Raw genomic sequence first — 19718 nt, forward strand, 5'->3', positions numbered from 1 at the left:
ACTTCTTTTGTTGCAGAATATTTATACAGTAAAGAATATTTTAGCTGCAATAAATAAATAAATGAATAAAGAAAATGTGTTATCATCTAGCTTTTGTGTTTTTTGTGTGTAGCTTCACGTGGTTAGAACACATCACACATTTTAAAAACACAAATAATGCAAAACATGTTAGTTGCCCTTTGCTTTATTTTTATTATATCCATATAATCATTACAAAAAGAAGAAAAAAAATGCTTTGTTGTATTTATACAATATACACGAAGCCACAAGGTTAATATTGTCTCTAAAGAAGATGAGATGTTTGTATTCTGTGTATGATGTTTTGGTCACATCAGATGAAGCTGTCAGGTTGATGTGCTGTAGATCACCACTGTGAGAACATCATCAGCTTCTGTAAGATGCCATATAAGTAACATTACGCTTTAAACATCACACTAAATGTAACCGAACAGAAACATAAAAGTGTACCTGAATCTTTAGAGGTATTTTCCATCATTGAACAGCAATGGAAACGTTTCTCTGTGCCTGTGTGCAGATGACAAATCACATCATAATGTAAGAAACTACAGTACAACATACATCATTGTGCAGGGATGGCTGATGATAGATGTGTGGATATCTATCTGTTAGATTAGACAAATAAACAAACTTTAATTACTTATAATAACCTTTTAAATCATTTGTTTCAAACAGAATAATCTGGCAAATTACAACAAATCCTGAAAAGTCTGTTTGAATAAACTCCACCCATGTGGTAAGTAACATTCGCATTTCTGGCACTTATGCTGTAATTGTACAAGAGAAGTATAAACTTTACAGAAGCAAACTTTACATGAATTGTTATATAGCAAACATGTGTATGTTGTGTAAATATGTGATTTATCTAACTTGTTTTTGAATAACTGAGCGAAAACCAAGAAGTGTGAGGTTGTGCCCTGCTGGATTTTTTTTCTATGATCAAATTTCGGGAAGAATACTGTACATTAAATATCAATCACATCGATTCCATTTCTGATTCCTGAACACCTTGCAACAATAAACAGTCAAACCAAAAATTATTCAGACATACTTCAGATGTAATTTTTGATATTTTTGAGTGCAGGACACTGTAGTTCATTTATGTAAGTGAGGATAGCAAAATAAAGTAATACTGTCATACTAACAGTTGTCTGATGGCATGTTAATAAGAAATTATTCAAAGTTTTCTGACATTATCGAGATGAATTTGTTCTGACAAAGTTCTTGTCATATTTTATTATCGTTTTCTAACTAATAAACTGTGATAATGTGAGAAATGTTGAAGGTGCCTGAATAAATGTGGGTTTGACTGTACATGGCAAGAGTATCCAACATCAGTCCTGGAGTGCTGCTGTCCTGCAGATTTGAGCTCTAATCAAACACCTGGAAAGTATTCTGGAAATGACCTGCAGGTGTTTTTCATCAGGGCTGGAGCTGAAATCTGCTGAACAGCATCACTGACCTCGCCCGGTGACATTGCCTCGCCCTGTTCTACAGTTAGAAGCATGCATTAGAGCTCATACACAACTACACTTGCCAGTTTTACTCACAGTTCAATCGGCACAGACAGACGACTCCAAGAATCACAGACATTAATATGCCTATAACAGTAGAAAGCAGCGGTGCTGTCAGCCCCGTACCTGTATCAAAAGAAATCCAATGCTTTAAGTCAAGTTAGATTCAGAGGAAAATATCGATTCTGATACTTGACAATCACCACATGGGTAAATATATGCATTTACTGAATGTTACGTTTCTTTGCATGAAAATCCTGTGTTTTATAAAGATATTACAGAAAACATTTCATTGATGCTGCTACTAAAAAAAGTGAAAGAATGTAGATTAGCAGTGTTGTGCTGTGTCGTGCTTTGTGTTGTGTGGGAATTAAGAACCTTCAGCTGATGTGAGAGTGGTCTGTGGAGCATCTGCAATAGTAAAGACCTTCAATTAATATTAATAGCAGACCTTAAAGAAGCTCACTTACATGTAAGAAACTAGGAATTTAAGAACGAGTTTGCTTCTGCGACTATGGAGAGAGATTGACACTACCATGTTATGATGACATGACAGAACTGTTACGGAGATCACTGAAGACAGAAAATGCATTTTTGTTGTTGTTCACAGGTACAAGTTTGTTATGGCATCATGATGCAGTGCATCCGGAGAGTATTCACAGAAGTATTCATTATTTTCCTCAAAAATCTACAAACAGTCTTTGCAAAGATTTCAAACAAACTTCTTTCACATTGTGCTTATATTGTTTGTAGAATGTTGAGGAAAATAATGAATTTAATCCATTTCTATAATTATTGATATGACAGTGGATTGCAAATCTTGTCTTCTGGTGAATATAAAGAGTGATATACTTAACAATAAAATAATAAAAAAATGATTTTTTTTGTTTCTTAATATCACATTTCTTGATAAACTGTGCATTGTGAGTTACTGTAACTGATAGAAAAAGCCTTAAATGTAAAATGATTAAAATCGTAAAATGACTGATTGATGTTGAAACTGTCAAAAGTTTTTAGCAGGAAGCTATTTTTTAGTTTTATTTCAGAATAATGTGAGACGTTGTTGTGTCACTTACCAGATGTCTTGTTGGTTTTGGTTACAGTAGTGGACACAACAGATACTACAGAAATGAGTAACAAAATGTTCAGTTGGTTTGAGGACACTGAAAGAATGTAAATGTCTTTTTGTCTTCAGATTTAATTTAGCATCTTGATTACTCACAGGTTGTCATGACAATTATTGTTTGTGCAGTGGTAGTTGATGTTGAAACTGTAGAGAGTGAAAGTACAATATTTGTCAAATGTACTACACACAAAAGTACAGTTCCTTTAGAGCTGCAATCCATAACGTTTGTCTCTATCTCTGTTCAAAACATGATCTTTACATACTTTTGTGTATGTGGGTTAAAGGCACATGTTGTCAAATTCTTATAAATAATGAAACAATCACTTACTCTCAACTGTCACTGTTACTGGATCAGACTGTGGAGATGACATGAGAACTGGTGACTCATACACACTGTAGAAGCAGGTTATGATGACAGATGACCTCTGACCTCCTGACCAATGAATGATGTCAGATCCAGTGAGTGACAGATGACATGATCTGCTCTCTTTCATGTTACTTTCCATTCCATCTACAGTGAAGAAACACGTGTCCATCTTCTGATTCTCTCTGTTCATACAGTCCATCTGAACTGTGTCTGTGTCTGTGATCACTGATGAAGACGCTCTCAACACGGCCTGAGGAAGACCTGAAACAAGAAATATGATATATAATAATATATATTAATATGATTATAATTCATCTCTGTTTCCTGCACAGGGCTTAAAGGCGCAGTTTGTGATTTACAGCGGCCACTAGCGTTGTATTATAGATCTGCAACGAATCTCTCAGTCCAAACACGACGGTGGCCACCACAGTACAAGATGTCGTCGGCTGTGACAGCGTGTCTTCGCATGTTGACACAGGAGAGAGGACTGTAGGAAGAGCGATGTCTTATTTATTACACAGGGCCCAGACTGCGCCTGAAACGCTCTCCGTTAAATCCACACTCAGCGTAGCGATGCTCGATGAGGCAGCACGGGATAAGCGCTCGCAGATCTCCGCAGAAAACACTGTGGATTTAGCTCTTGTTATTGACAGTAGACACACACAATGTGAGCGTGTTAGTAGTATGCGCTGTTCGCTGTGGCGTATTTTAATGAGCCTGAAGATGAACTATGTGATATTTGAGACGTTTAAAACGAAACTAATCGCAGAGAAGTTCAGGGAACGCACCTGTTCTAAGACACCGCTGTATCAAATCCCTTCACAGCAAGAATGAACCTCAGGCGAATTCTCTTGTTAAGGTTTATTTGAAGTTAACTTTACGTGGAAAAGTGTCATCATTACAAACTAACATCAGCGTTATAAGGTAACAAGCCCTTTCGTAATAATAAAATAAAATAAAATATATAGCCACAGTATAATATATAAATACGGTCTTGACTTGCACCTTTTCTGTTGGTTCAAATGAATTCAGAGGAATTAGGTCTGGTCTGGTGTATTCAGAGTTGAATCAGTCTTTAGCAAGAATCAATAACACTTCTCTGCCTCTTTTTAAATGAGCAGAACCAAATCTGCTCTCATCTGCCTTTAAATGCATAGACAGGGAGCATCGAAGACTGTTTGAGCACATTTACACATGTTTATGTTTGTGTACAAATGGAAACACATTTAAAACTATTCTGTGGAATTCTGCAGATTTTTCCCAGATTTTAAGGTGGAATTACAAAAAAGTCTGCAGATTCCGTCTGACCCTGCTTATGAGGGAAAACTACTTGAAAGAAAAACTTTATTTGAGCAAAACCTATGAGAGGGAAGATTTACACACAACAGGATAATTAAAAGTATGTGATTAAAACATGTAATTTCATGTTATATGGCTCTTAAAAAAGTAACTTGGCGTCTGCTTTTTCCCCTATAGGATCCAATGGCTCCTTCACAGATTTTTTTGTCTGGAGCCCTGTTACATAAAATGAAGGGTCTGTGGATTTTAAGTATAAACAGAAGGATAAAAGTCAGGATCATCCGCGATCCGTTAAACGCGTGTTGTTGAGTCGTTTGTCTGTTTAGGGCTGCTGTACAAAACATGGCGGTGAATTCAATGTATGTACAGCAGATATAAACCGCTTATTCTAATGTATTACAAACACAACGCTTCATTACGTAAGGTCTTTATACACCTCTGAAGAAATAGTTGTGTATATTATATTGCATTTCTGTCAATAGATCCTCCTAAAAACCTCGTATTGCTCCTTTAAGTCTAGTCCCGCACTGAAATGTGTGTTTGAGCTGTTTTAACTGAAAACAACTCAAACTAATGTCTCAGAATATATCAGCGACATTGTTGTGCCATAAGATACACACCAGTAATGTTTTTTTGCATGTTTAGCAAAGTAAGGCTTAGTGCTGGCTTAATTAAAACCCTGTCTGGAGACAATCACTTACTCCGGACTGTCACTGTTACTGGTTCAGAATATGGAGATGACATGAGATCTGGTGACACACTGTAGAAGCAGGTTATGATGACAGATGACCTCTGACCTCCTGACCAATGAATGATGTCATATCCAGTGAGTGACAGATGACACGATCTGCTCTCTTTCATGTTACTTTCCATTCCATCTACAGTGAAGAAACACGTGTCCATCTTCTGATTCTCTCTGTTCATACAGTCCATCTGAACTGTGTCTGTGTCTGTGATCACTGATGAAGACGCTCTCAACACGGCCTGAGGAAGACCTGAATCATTAGAAAACAAAAAAAACATTTTTTAAACCAGCATTGGGTCAAAAAGGAACAAACCCAACAGTTTTTGTTAAATTAACATAGCAGATGGTTTATATTTGACCCAACAACTGGTTATAACAACCCAGCATGTTTAGAGCGTACATTTAATTAAAACTCGGCAGATATTATAGTTGTAGTCTCTTGTTGTTGCATAAAGTTTACACTGTTTATAAAATGCGACTGTTAGGGTGTGTTCATACTTGGAGTTCGGTTCGTTTGGTTCTTTTGGTCCGGACCAAAAAATAAAAAAATTAATTTAGTCCTGGTTCGCTTAGCGTTCACACTGGCATTTTAAAAGCGAACCTAAATATTTTTAACCTAACAGCTTCTTACGTGTAAAGTCGCAACGTGATTGGACAGCTTTTATGATTTATATTTTAAAACGGAATTTACCGGATATCCAAAACAATGCTGTGTGCTGGGTTATACATGCTCAGTGTATGACTGCGCATATGAGAGTATTTTTAGCAAGCTGGTAACTCGCGAAGACCTCATGAAGTGTTTAAAACTGTCAAAACGGCGCTATATGCTATATTCTATATGCAATATTAATTAAGTAAAACTTTAAAATTCTAAAGCAGCCCCCCCGGCCAGGCAAATAGTGCAAAAAACAGTTTGCAAACGGTGGCGAGGAACCCAAAACTCTAATGGAGAAAAAAAACCTCAGGAGAACCCAGGCCCAACCAGGGGATTCCAGTTCCCCTCTGGCAAAAGCTGCTGCCTCTGCACAAACTCGACAGTGCTTGCACAACAAGGCTAAATAAAAATAAATAAACTTACTAATAAGTTAAATTATAGTTTTAAGATTATCATTAATAATCTAATAGCAGTTTAGACAATTTAGATAAACATTTGTCTGTCAATCCAACTCTTTTGTATCTTATTTTTTAGTAGTGTTTGTTTTACAAATAACACTGGATCATCCAAAAATGACAATTTTGTCATCATTTAACATCCATCATGTTGTTTCATTCTATACAACCAACCCAACAGGTGAATTTAGATTATCCTTCAGAATATCCTGATCAATCTTTAACATGATAAAAAGTAAACGGCGTATACTCACCTCTGATAGTGTACACATCACTGCGTGGAGATCTGAGATCTGTTTTAATGGAATAATCACAACTCAGCTGTCGACTGCTCACTGTTTGCTTGTGTGGGAATATTTCACCATGATTTATAAAGAACTGACAAATATGTTTTCCAGACATGTTTTTGAGAGGTCCATCTTCAGTGTAGAGATTACAGGTGACATCAGTTGTGACTGACTCTGGGATTCTACATGATATAGTGAGCGGGTCAGTGCGGTCATCAACACTCATGATGGGTTTATCTGTAAAACATTTGTAACAAAAAATCTATACATGTTTAGAAAAGCTCAAGGTTTATAAAACAGAAAGCCAATTGAAGTCATTGAAAGACATTAAATAACTACTTAGTATTGTAAGTATGGTGTTATGTTTATAAACCACCAAAGACCACAGACTCAATGTAATATCTGCTGGACTCACAGATCAGATGTACAGAGTTTGACTCTCTCTTATTTGCACTTATATAATGTACGTCTTAAAAAACAGAGACCTTGTTCTAATTAAATCTTTCATTGATCATGTTTATATGCACAAACATACAGTAGCATGTCAGTTACTCTCTGCAGTCATTTATTCAAATGTATGGCATACAGTAGTTGTATTATATGTTTTCATGCAGTCTCACAGAAAATAAGGTGCTTATAAAAAATGTGAAATTAGTTTATTGTAATGTTTCTTATCCGTTAGTGGCTTCGGATGAAAGCATCTGCTCAATAATGTAAATGACATGATAAATATAGATCACTTACCATATGACTGAACCTCCATTAAAAGCTGCAAAACAATGATTATGAACAGCTCCATTAGAGCAAACGTAAGAAAAGAATGAGACGCAGCGAGACTCAAAGTGTCTGAATTAGGAAGAAGACGATCGGCCCACAGGAAACAACTTTCATTGTGGTGTCAAGTTTGAACGACCAGTTGAACATCTATAGACATAACAATTGACTTATTAATTGAACAATAAGAGAAGCTAGATTAATAGACGGAGGTATTAAACCGAACGAGAAATGATTATCATCAAAAGTATAAAAGTAATAATCTGAAAGGCAGTTGTGAATTAAGTTTTTATAAATTAAACGTATGTGTCATGAAACAAGATACTTCGTGTTTTGTAACAGAATTAAAAACATTTTTGATGATCAATTTACATTTCTGTAAATTCACTCGTATCATTCACACCTTTCTTTAGAAGCCAGTTGTTTTTGTCCGTGGTCGTTTTGCATCCAATGACTTCATATAGCTCAGAGTCTGAATATACCTCTGATGTCATATAAAGCCACTCCCGCATTTATCACATTTTGGTTCCTGTCATCAGTCAGGATGACATAATGTTGACACTTAGTCATAACTTACATAAGCTACGTAAACAAACAATAAGCAACATATTTTTGCAGCATTTATTAAACTTTGTATATATTTAAGTGAGTAAATACGAATACATTTGCTCATTGTGAATGAATAAACTAATGTTAACAGGAGGTACTGTCGATGTCCTGATCACCCGGTCTGAAGATGTATTTAATATTTGTATTCAAATCACTTCTAGGCCTATATTTGATCTATATCTTATCTGGCACAATTGTAATAGAGATTCCCAGTAGTAACCTGTTTGTGATGGTTTTCAGACTGTAGCTCCGCCCCTTCCATCACGTTGAACCTCATTTGGAACATTTATATATTTTCTTATAAGCGGTTCAAATGGATATAAAAAGACACTTCTGTGCCTGCTTACAGATCTGTAGATGTGAATCAATACAGAATATTTGAGCATAGAAGTATTTTTATAAACATCAGCCTTAACTCTTGAGTCTCAGATGGAAACGGGTATTGTGTGTGTTATAACAGATCTGATTTGAATAAAATCTCTCTAGGTTTCCATGATAATGGATCACAATTCATAACCAAAGATGTTTAAGAGTGTATATATATTTTAAATCAAGTGATATCATTTTATTAAGTTCTTGTGTCGTGGTTTAAAGTGGATTTAATCAGAGCCCAACTGCTCACCAATAGGTGGCACCAAAACCTCTCAGATATGCTAAAGAAGATCATGAAGTCACATCTGCAGTGTGTGCAAGACTGAGACTGAAGTCCACCCAACTTAAAAAATGAGTTGTCACAACAGTCAAGTTTACTTAATGAACAACAGAACAAAATGTGTTTTTTGGCTGAACATAAATAGAGAATATAGATTGGTTATTTGAAAATAAACACATTTATTTGTCTTTTCTCTTTTACTACAATTGTACATGTTTTCTCCCTCAAATAGACCAAAACTTTGACCAAATAACCGTGGAACAGTTTGAGTTGAGTGCATTTAGACCAACTGTTCCATTGTGTCATGCACTTACACCTCAACATTGAACACACAAACCTCAACCATGGTAACAATCAAAAACCACCATTCAGTAAAAAACTCTAAACACAACAGATGACTAACAGTAACCACGATATTAACACAGATATTAAGCCAGCAAGAACTAAAACACTAATCTTTAAAAGAAAAACAGAAGAAACACAGAATTGAACATGCTGCAATGCATCTTGGGATCTTTCAAACTCTTGCAATATTGGTTGTTCAGAATACTCAGTTTTGTAAGTTGGGCAAACTTTCTGAGCATTTTGGCCCAAAATTTGAGAATCTAAGTCCAGTCAACAAAATAATCTTTGTTTGAAACATGTTTAGACTCATTTTGTGAAGTATGTGCAAAACAATCATTTGACTCCTTTAACTAAAAATGATATGTTCAAGTTACTTATTTATCTTTGTAGGGAGAACATTTTGCAAGTTTTTACAGTTTAGTATTTTTATGCATTTTGATGACATGACTTTGCATGGTTATACGATTCCAAGGTATGAAGATCTATTCTATTTTTGTGGCCAGCAGCTTGATGGTGGCTCTCATGAATGTCATAAATACACTCCAAACTGGCACTAGAAATCGGAAATGAATCTTAAGTTAAACAAGGAAACTGTGTCCATGTGAATAGAGAATGCATCAATGTGCTGTTCTGATTTCCTGTAGCTCAGTGGTTAGAGCATGGTGCTAGAAACGCCGAGGTCATGGGTTTGATCCCAGGGATTGCACATACTCCGAAACAAATGTGCAGCAAAATGCAATGCTTTGGATAAAAGCGTCCGCCGAAATTAATATTCCATTTTATTGACCATTTTGTTGGACCATTGGCGCCATGACACTTACGCCACTATAGCTAAACCACATCAACACTGAATTTACATTAAATGTCACAGGCAAATAAAATGCGCTTTACATGGAAGGGGGGAATCTCCTCAACCACCACCAATGTGCAGCATCCACCTGGATGATGCGACGGCAGCCATATTGCGCCAGAACGCCCACCACACACCAGTTTATTGGTGGAGAGGAGACAGAATGATGAAGCCAATTAGTTCACATGGGGATGATTAGGAGGCCATGATGTATAGAGGCGAATGGGCGAATTTTGGCCAGGGTGCCGGGGTTACACCCCTACTCTTATTCGAAGGACATCCTGGGATTTTTAATGACCGCAGAGAGTCAGGACCTCGGTTTAACGTCTCATCCGAAGGATGGTGCTTCTTGACAGTATTGTCCCCGTCACTATACTGGGGCATTAGGACCCACACAGACCACAGGGTGAGCACCCCCTGCTTTTCATGTGCAATGGGATCATTGAGGCGAGATTGTGATTATTGAATCCTCCGACTTTATTGAATATAAATCTACACTTGCATCTATGACACTTGGGTTCCTGATATAAACGAGTGTTGTTTTTTGCATCTAATGGTGACACGTTATAAGTTATTAGGGAAGGCAGGTTTATTTACAGTGTATAGCACATTTCATACACAAGGTAATTCAAAGTGCTTTACATAGAAATGATTCACAAAGAAAGAAGGATGCATTTTTACTTTTTTTTACATACTGCATAAGATGTCTTTAAAGGTTATTAACAAGCAATAGGCAATACATCATTGGAGGATTTATTGTTAATTGTGCAATAACTAATGGTAGCACACGTATTTGATATATTTAAATATGCATTATTAAATGTTAATTTTTTTGTTAGTCATTGTTAACTCGTATAGATATAAAACAGATATAGAATGACTGACAGCTTATAGATCTGTAAGTGTGAAGAAACACAGAACATTTTAACGCTCAAGTATTTTTGTAAACGTCAGCCTCGACCCTTGACCACATAATGAAACTCTGAAATATCTCTCTGAACCGTTTCTGAAGGACCGCAGACGTGGTCCTGCCATCACTTCCATCCACAAGTACACAAGAGTGATGATAAACAAGTCAGTCAACCAGTTAGGATATTAACAAATAAGATCAATATCATTATCGCACACATTATACTTGTGCAAAAATAACAGAAATGGCTATTTATATACTGCCTGCAACATTACGTTACATCACATCTTGAATCCATCTGACAAGGTTTTAATGATGATGGATCACAGTTCTTAAAGAGGTAACGATATGAGGAATCAAAACAACCTCCTCATCAATGAAAAAAGTGTTTTTCATATGCAATGTTAGTCTTAGTCAATAGATAAAGATACCTTATTATCTGAGCATGAGCAAATATGCAAATGAAACATTGAGATAATGAAACAGGTCTTGAGTGAAAGTCATTAAGCCAAACTGTAGATGTGATCTTCAGCAACAGTGTTTCCTGGTTTATCAGGGATGGTGCAGTACACGTGATGAACATTCTTCTTCATGATGGAAGAAAGAAGAGTGAAAGACAAGTAAGATCTCTGTTAATGATGGAACTTTCACTTTGTTCCACTTTATGGTGAAGTGTGTCAATTCTTCCCCTGTTTTCACTAAGCAGTAAAAACTTGTACAATTTTCCACAGTGTTTGGCCTTTTTCTCTCTTGGGGTGTTAAGCTGAGACGGGAGAAAAACGCTTTAAATGACACACTTCACCTCTAAATGTGTTGTGTTTATACCTCTTTCTCTTCAGTACGTTCCTTCTTGTGTTGTGTATTGACCAAAGCATCTGGAATGCAATACAAACGCTTTTAAAGCTCTCAGATTCTTTCAAAGATGTTGCCTGATGTAGTTTTCCTAGTATTTATATACTATAGTTCATTTTTTTCACATCAGATTTTACAATTCATGTATTTTCTTACCCGAGGGCTCAGATCGTGCCAAGGAGAATGTTATGGTAAAATCTATAACTTCGATGGCAAAATCTTAGAATGCCCCCTCCATTTAAAGTCGCTTGAGTAAATGTAAATGATTAAATGATGTGACGCTCACATGAGAATATCTGACACTAAGCCTTGGGTTGTGTTATGATGTCAGTGATGTTCTGTTACCTGTGTGATGAGATGTGTCTGGTTCAGAAGCGTTCTGAGAGTAAGTCTCTGGGGGGCCAGAAGCACGCTAAATAACAGTAAAGTGTTAGGATCATATCTCCTTCCTTTTTCTGGTGTATTAACAATGTAATTATGTTAAATTACTTCGAGATCAAACAAATGGATGATACTCACTTTATCTTCTGCAGTTCCTTGACTGACAATAATACAGAGCAATTTAAGTACATTACACAGTAATTGTTTTTTTTTAATCAGATATTCTTTACTGTGGCTGCATAACGATAAATCGTGACTAATCGTTTGCAGAATCAACGTTTTTGTTCACATAATACTGTATATGTTATAATTATGTATAAATACACACACATGCATGTTTGAGAAATATTTACACGTGACGTGTATATACATTTTTATATTTATATATAATTTATGCTATTATATATATAAATAAACATTTAAAAAAAAAAAATTCTTAAAATTATACATGCATGTGTGTGTGTGTATATATACATAAATATTATACACAGTACACCAACATATATTATTTGAACAAAAACTTTTATTCTGCAAACGATTAATCAAGATTAATCGTTATGCAACCCTATTCTGCTTATATGGGTATTTATTATAAATATTAGAATTTTTCTAAACATATTGTACATTTGGAAAACTTACCGTTTAGTTTCTCTGCCTGGAAAACAAAGATGTCGAGCTTTATTTGTTCGATTCAACTCTATGTTGAATAACATGAAGCTCAGTTTTTATGCAACCGTAATGTGAAAACTTGACTTACATGTATATCGACCCATACAGTAACACATGAGTCCTGTGAGCACAAAAGCAGAGAACACCGCTGCTAACACTAGTGTTATCCACATGCCTGTGTCGAAAGAAAAGCATGTTTTACATCATGTGTACGCTTTATGAGTTCAATATATAGCTACAGTATATTCCTACAGTAAGTATAATTCTTAAATTGTAAATAAGTCATCAAAATGAAAGTAGCAACAGACATTGTGCAGAAACATGTTTTTACACTTGTTAGTTTTCTTGTGTGCGTGCATGTTTTACAGAGATGATAAAGGAATAGTTACTGAAGTCTCCAATATACTCCACATACCATTACCATCCTAGATGCATATTCAGTTGAACACAAACAAATTGATTTTAAAATGCAGTCATTATGTTATCTTGTTATTCTCATGAGGTCTGATGAAACCGACTTGTAACTAATAACGTCTTGTTTTCTAGAAAGAGGGAGTGTTGCCCCATTTTTTCTATGTATATAAAACTGTGAATTTCTCAGGATTTAAATTTGTTTGCGTTTAACTAAATAAAGTGTTTCGGAACGATTAAGAACCATCAGAAATTGTCACAGCATCATCAGTGGTCTGAGGATCATCTGTGGTCTGAGGAACAGCTGCAAGACAAAAAGTTTCAATTAATAAGTCATTCGTGGTTTTTATCTTAGACGGGATAAAGTCATAGTTATTTAGCATTTGACTTTGAAATTAAGTTCAGAATAATCAGCAGATTCAGTCAATCAGGGGCCTCATTTATGAATGTGCATACACACAGATCTGATCGTAAAGCGGCAAAAATTCACGGCGATGTTCATATTTATAAAAACGGTCTTTGACGTGTCCGGGTGCTGCAGGTTTTTGGAAATATAAGTCATTCTTGCCGCTCGTAGAGGATTTGAACGTTGACAGGCGCTCTTTCATATATCAATGACATTAATTAGACATCATTAAAAGGCGGAAATCTGAAACTGTAAAAGTAAAAGTAACATTTTTGCATATCAGTTGTACTGGGTAGTACATCAAAGCAAATGTATTCAGGTCTAAAAATATTTATGAATATTTATTGGTGATTTACCAACATATAAAACCATGCAAATAATTTGGCTAAATAGTAGCCTGAATTTGTGATCTAGCTAGTTTTTTCCAAAGTGTCAGCTATGGGGCAAAGTGAACCAAATGCTGTGGGTTAAATTGAGCCAGTGTCGACACTTAAGTTAACTTCAATTTATATCTTTTAAACCTGTATGATTTCAATGACACTTAAGTCACTAATGGTCTAACATGTTTGGCATTAAAAAGCACTGTATAATGCCAAGAATCTACAAAAACAGAAATTCATTTATTTTTAATCAACAAACTCTCTGTTTAGTCTGTTTTTGGAAGGTTACAACTTTGGTGTTTCACAAGACAAGTTATTTCAGAAATGCAAACCGAAAGATGTTGCAGATTAAAGATATTGAAACTCGGATCAACTTAACCCTATCATGGGGCAAACTGAGCCACAGGAGCACTTTAAATATTTTTAAAACCTTATGTCATAGATGTGTTCTTATAATTTAGATTGATAGGAAACATCCTGAAATTAGATTAAATACCTTTATTGCCTCATTCTCATTCATCTTGAGGACCACATAAGTAAAAAGTGGCTCATTTTACCCCACTCTCCCCCTACGCACTTTGAGAAATGATCGTAAAATCAAATTTAGGACGGTTTCTACGCAACATTCTATAAATGATGCCCCGGGTCTGCTCTGTGTTAGATCTTCAAAAGTAAAATCACACACACGCTCAAAACTTTCACAGTTTAAAAAGAGATTACTGGTTGATATTGACAATGTTTTAGGTATGAAGCCAAAGTTGGTGTATACTGTCACTTACCAGCTGCACGCTTTGTTGAAGTGGACACAACAGCTATTGGAGGAATGAATAACATACTGTAATGTTCAGCTGACATGATGACACCGAAAGAACTCTGAGATCATTGAAGATGAAAAAAGAAAAGTGTTTTGTTGTCTTCAGGTTTGATTTAGCATCGTGATTACTCACAGGTTGTCATGCGTGTTGTTGTTTGTGGGGTTGTCATGCAAGTTGTTGTTGTAGTTTGTGCGGTTGTCATGAGTGTTGTTGGTGTAGTTTGTGCAGTGATAGTTGATGTTGAACCTGTAGAGAGAATGTAGCTGTATTACAGAGAGTCAGCACAATATTTGTCAAATTTACTACACACAAGTGCAGATCCTGTAGAGCTGTGATCTGTAGCGTTTGCCTCCATTGCTATATTTGTTTGAGACATGACATCACATCCCATACTTCTCCTTAAGTGAGCGGTGAAGTCAAATGACATCAAACTATCGTTTTCTATCCAACAGCTCAAATTATAATTCATAATTATGATGCATATTTAAGAATGTTTGTGTTGCTGCACGTCCTGTGTGTATAATAAGAAGAATGTGCGCACGTTGTGCACCCGCCTATAGGCGCATATTACTACTGCGCTCTTTAAATAACAAAAACATATTGCGGCATTGACTTTAGACCAGGTTTGAGTTGGTCTACGGCGCAGTCTATTTCAGTTCCTCAAAATAGCAACGCGCCAACAATGCGTCTGAACACACCTCTTTTTTAGACCAGCATGCCCATGGGCGCACAAATGAGCACAAGTGCATTTGCTATTTAAACAACACAGCGCAGGAAAATTAGATTTTCGTCAGGCTGAAACTAGCAAAAACACTTCTGCCCAGCCTTGCGCCGGGTGTACGATAGGGACCGGAATGTTAAAATAGGGCCCTTAGAGTGTACATTTAATGATGCACAGTATGCATTTTTTTATGTTAAAACTGTCTTCACTCTTTTTATGTTTGGGGACCCAAAGACAGATTTGACCTTTTTAAACCCCAGGTGTAGCATAAAGTTTACAAATGCTGTTCCTCCAAGAACTGTATACATCCAGAGTGAGGAAAAGGGCTCAGAAAATCACCCTGGACGTCTCACATCCAAGCCATCATCTCTTCACAATGCTGCAGAGCACTGAGCACCAAAACAACCAGACACAAAAACAGCTTCTTCCCTCAGGCCATCTACCTCTTGAACAGTTACATGTTTTTACACACCGTGCAATAATAATTAAGTGCAATATTAATTATATCCTCCAGATAATACGCTATCTATTTTTATACAACTTTTTCTGTCAATTATATTTCATTCATTCTGCTGTATATAGCACATACCTTGTACTAATAGTCTATTCTTATTTTTTACTTGTACATATTTACATACACACATAGCTTTACACTCTCTATATCTTTATCTTATGTTTATTGTATTGTATTTCTTAATTGTTTATACCCATAGGCCCTTATTTAAATCATCTGTGTACTGTATTCTATTGTGTTATGGTCTCTGTGTACTGTTGTTGCTGTTTCTGTGTTCTGAATGCTCCTGTCACCAAAACAAATTCCTTGTATGTGCAAACACACTTGGCAATAAAGCTCTTTCTGATTCTGATTCTGATTCTGATTCTGATTCTGATTCTGATTAGAAACGTGACATTTTTCTGTCAATCCAACTCCATCCTTACACTCCATGTTAGTGAGTTGTTTTTATTATAAGTAAATTCTATTAAATGCCTTTTCTGTAGTTCATTTCAAAGTGAACATAATATAAAGTGAATGAGAACTAAACATCAGTTGCTCACCTGTAATGTTCACATCACTGTTCGTCTCATTCTTGGGATCTGAATAATCACATATAACTCTCTGAATCACTGAATGATCTCTTATTGGAGAAACATTAGAGATTCTTGCTCATTCTTTGCAGTCATTTATTCAAAGATATGGCAGACAGTTGTATTATTTCTTTATACACTGTCACATAGCACGCAGACTTACTTTTATATGATGGGAAGAAAATACATAAAAACATTGTCACGGTCCTACCTTCTTGTTTATGAATTTCTAGTCATGTGACAGGATCGGGACAGAGCCCTTAGGTTTTATGTGAGAAAGCCATGAGTTGTGTATGTTTTACATCTCATGTGTTTTCTCGTGTCCCGTCATTGGCCCCGCCCCTCTCGTTTCATGTATTGCTTCCCTCTCGTGTCTAATGTTCCTCACCTGCCCTGTGTAATTATCCTTCGTTTGTCTTGCCTATAAGTGCCCTCATGTTTCTTTGTCTTGTGCTCGTGGATTGTACTGTGTATGTGCTATGTACCTCGTCCAGTGTTCCTGTTCCCAGCCTTGTCTGTGTTCTGTGAGTTCTGTGTTCACAGCACAGCACAGCACAGCAAAGACGTTTGGTCGTGTCCTTTAGTTTAGTTTTGCTGTTCTTGTTTTCGTTTTGCCCCCACGTGGGAAGTCTTTTGTTTTATATATATCTTTTAGTTTCATTTTCCCCCATTGAGGGTGTTTGTTTTGTGTATAATAAAGTCTTGTTTGTTAACCCCTTCACTGCCTGCCTGCGCTTGGGTTCTCCCGCACCACCCCTCGTGACAAACATGTTCTGACTAAGCAGTTTGCCTAAAATTTCAAGTAGTTTACATGTACCAAAGCACATTCATGTTGAATGAAGTTCATTTTAAACATCATTGTCAAATTGTTTTAGATTGTTTTTGTATGTTTTACTAAAATATAAACTAAAAATCAGACATGCTAAAAATACAGTTTCAAAGACATTTAATCACCTCTCTTTATTTAGAAAACTTCTTGTTCATTTAGTGACTTAAAGCATACTTACTCTACCTGTAGCTTACTCTACTTCTGTTTACTGATGGACAGTCTGATATCAGTCAAATATTGTAATTCTTGTTTGGCAAATCGCTAGTTATGTGTAGATCACTTACCGTCTGACTGAACGTCCATAAGAAGCTGCAAACTAAAGATGATGAACAACACCTCCATTCCAGCAGATGTGAGAGTATGACAGAATGAGACTTGTGGCTAAAAGGCGTCTGAATTAGTAAATAGAAGATCGGCCCACAGGAAACTGCCTCATGTTTTATGCTGTCAACTTTTATACAGACATTTTCATATACAGATTATTTTAGCTGCAGTGAAGGAGGAGAATGTGTCGAGTATCATCACACTATAGCTTTTGTGGTTACAACACATGACAGAATGCACACACAGCTGTATCTGATAATATAATGAAGGGATACATTTAGTAAAGTTTAATGAATTCATGTGCAAGCCATTGCTTTGTGGGGCATCTGCAATGGTAAAGACCTTAGATTGGTTTAATAGGACTAGGTGTTATAATCCCACTATTTCAGCACAGTTGACTTGCCCAATAGGACATTTCCAACGCCTTATGCATGACAGGGGGAGCAGTCAAGAATATGAATAGAGGAAAGGAAAAATGCTGAAACAGCTGAAAATTTTGAGCTTACCTTTGTGAGTCGAAGTAAAGTGACAGTTTTAGCAATGTTTTTTAGCTTTTAAGTTACAGATGGCATCTTTAAATATGAAAATATCAATGCCTGTACTGATTTATATTAAGTAATGACATTTGGAAGTAAAGAACCAGTGGAACATGTTTAAGTTGATGTCTATTGGGTAAATAGCTGCCTCAGATAAAGCTAACAAGAGTGAGATATGATACAGTTTTATGATTATAAATAAATAACTTACTCTGAACTGTTACCGGATCAGACTGTGGAGTTGATATGAGAACTTGTGACTCATTCACAGTATAGAAACAGGTTATGATGACCAATGAATGATGTCAGACTCGCCACATTTTGGTTCCTGGCATCAGTCAGGAAGTGCTGCATTTATGAAATGGTGACACTTCACATAAATTAGCTTACGTTAACAACATTAGCTTACATTAACAAGAATCAAAACATATTTTTGCAGTATGTGTTGATCATTGTTTATGTTAGTAAACACAAATACAATTGGGGCACTTTTTCAAACGGCATTAATGCGCTCTTGAAGGGCCCTTCGTGAAGAGGACGTCATTTGTAGGGGCGTTCCAAACTAAAGTGTACACCTGAATCCCTTCGCGAAGGGCCCTTTCAGGAGTCCGTTAGCGAAGGGTACATGCCATGGTCACTTAGAGGAAGCGAGTTCCGTTTGTGATCACGTGATCTTGGATTACGAGTTCTCGTGACGCATTTTGAAACAAATATGGTGCTGGATTTTGACGTTACGTATGTAAGCACAACCATTTAGTTTGTATGTGTTTTACACTATTTTTAATTTAGTTTATAGGAAAGTTCAATATGTTTTAAAATAGCTACTTGTTTATAGGTTTCCTTTATCATATATTTCCCTTTTTAATATCGTGCTGCCGGCGGTGCCGAGGACTGTGTTTTGTTGTGAATGTTTTTTGGGGACCTGGGACTGTGTTCAGTTTTGTTTGTTTTTCTGCCTTTTTTCAATAAACTTCTGTTTCCCCGCATTTGAGTCTCCGTCTCGTCGTGTGTCATGACAGTTAACAGCCCCCATGGGTTACAATAGAAGTGAATGGAAGGCTGTGCTGTTCTGTTACTAACATTTCTTTTTACTGACAAAATATCTTCTTTTGTGTTCTGCAAAAGAAAGAAAGTCATACAGGTTCTGATTGGCTGATTTGCTTGGGTCACACAGTGTTTTCATTATGTGTCCTATCTACTGTATGTGTCTCAACAAATTAAAACAGCAATCTATAACTTTGTTTGTTAATAATGAACAAAATAACAGGCAAGCAAGTAAATAAAAATCCTCACCACACCCTAATTTACTAAAGGCTAAAACACACTACAAGACTTTTGCTCAGATTTTCAGTCTGGACTTGTTGCAGAAAGTCTGTGCCAGTCTGCAGATTTGATCAGTTAGTGTGTTTCTATCTATAAAAAAGTCTGCAAATGTATGATGTCTAGTTCAAAAAAATCTGTTCAGATTTTAAAAGTCTTGTAGTGTGTATTCCAGCCATAAACTTGTAATATTGATACATAAGTTGTAGGGTCATTCTGCTGGAGACCATTCGACTTCGACACGCATTAATAACCCTCAATTTTATGTTTCAAACTCAAGTTGGTGATAGAGAAGCAGAAGTTAGAGATTGCAACTGTTGTGATAAAAATGTTTTTTCATGAACTGTTTAATCAATAAAGCGGATCACAGTTTGGCATCAAA

The 19718-nt window shown here is 36.2% G+C and overlaps 1 long non-coding RNA gene across 1 annotated transcript; it reads right to left on the bottom strand.

Moving 5' to 3' along the window:
* Positions 1 to 13123: 13123 nt before the first annotated feature.
* LOC130570978 (uncharacterized) lies at positions 13124 to 14735 on the bottom strand. The gene is made up of 3 exons (XR_008965037.1): positions 14653 to 14735; positions 14485 to 14517; positions 13124 to 13223 (listed from the first exon to the last, which is right to left on the bottom strand). It is a non-coding gene; the product is annotated as an uncharacterized LOC130570978 (long non-coding RNA).
* Positions 14736 to 19718: the final 4983 nt, after the last annotated feature.

Source organism: Triplophysa rosa, linkage group LG20, assembly GCF_024868665.1.
Source record: "Triplophysa rosa linkage group LG20, Trosa_1v2, whole genome shotgun sequence".
In the NCBI taxonomy this organism is placed as follows: Eukaryota; Metazoa; Chordata; class Actinopteri; order Cypriniformes; family Nemacheilidae; genus Triplophysa; species Triplophysa rosa.